We start from the raw sequence: 1,162 nt of genomic DNA on the forward strand, positions 1-1,162 counted from the left end.
GTGTACTTAGGGGTTAGTGCTAGCTTTCAACTTGAAAGGGTCAGTTCTTTTCTTTCTTCCCTAGGGGTTATTAGACTAAATCAGGATATGAACGCTGTGGGGGTCAGTGCTGACAGCTCCACAAAGGCTGTGTTTGAGGGTGTTCACATATACAGTACTGTCTATATAGTAGTGAAGGACTGAACAGGAGTGTTACTTTGGATACAGCCTGGGTTGCTTTAATATAACAGAGCCATCATTACTGATTTTTGTAACACCTACAATGAGTCAAGTCAAAATGCTTGATGTGAAACAAGCACAACATATCAAATTTGTCATTGTCATTAATGCAGAAAATCAGAAGGTCTTGCATTCCAGATGTTACACAAATACATCAATGGTAAAAGATTAAAAAACAACTTTGAGCTGTGCATTGAAACAGAGTTTTAATTTATATATTGTGTTTTTAGCAACGCTAGCAGCAAGGCATTCCAAGCCTCTTAAGTAGATGCATCATTTGGGCTATGTCACATGACCAACCAGCTCGTGTAGTCCGCGTTGCACTCGCTGTACATGGATGAGTACCCAGTAACTTTTATGCCTTGGTTTTGAATTGATTTATGAAATTAAACAAACAACTCAATGTATGTATTTGAGTGGCTATGATTACAGAGGTTTTACCCACGAGGGCCACTTGATGTCCAGCTACAGGTTTCGGTAGATCTGGACCACTGACTGTATATAAAACCCTCTGTGACATCACCCATTGCTTTTCTGAAGAGTGGATTTAAGGCTCAGTTCTGGCCATTGTTATCTAGGTAGGGCTTCTCTTTGGCTAACCAAAAGAAGGACAAAGAGGTGGAGTATGAGTGAAGCTCACTAGACAGCTAGCGACTAGGCACCTGTGGCAGGGTCTTGCTGCCTGTCACTCAAAGTGGCTACACCCATAATTATGCATACCTTTTAGCCTCAATATAGTTTTAAATGGCAGAATTATAATTATCACCCCTTGTACAGTTGACATGGTAGGGGAGACCAAAACTGTTTTTGTAGCAGGCTGTAAATGTGTTCATTTATGGTGTGAAGCATTCTAACATGGTAATCTGAGGATTGACTCCCTTTATGAACCAGTCTCAAGTGGTCATTAAAGGAACTACAGGTTTTAGCACTTTGCTCAGGGGGA

Source organism: Monopterus albus, unplaced genomic scaffold (genome assembly GCF_001952655.1).
Source record: "Monopterus albus unplaced genomic scaffold, M_albus_1.0 scaffold40.1, whole genome shotgun sequence".
NCBI lineage: Eukaryota > Metazoa > Chordata > Actinopteri > Synbranchiformes > Synbranchidae > Monopterus > Monopterus albus.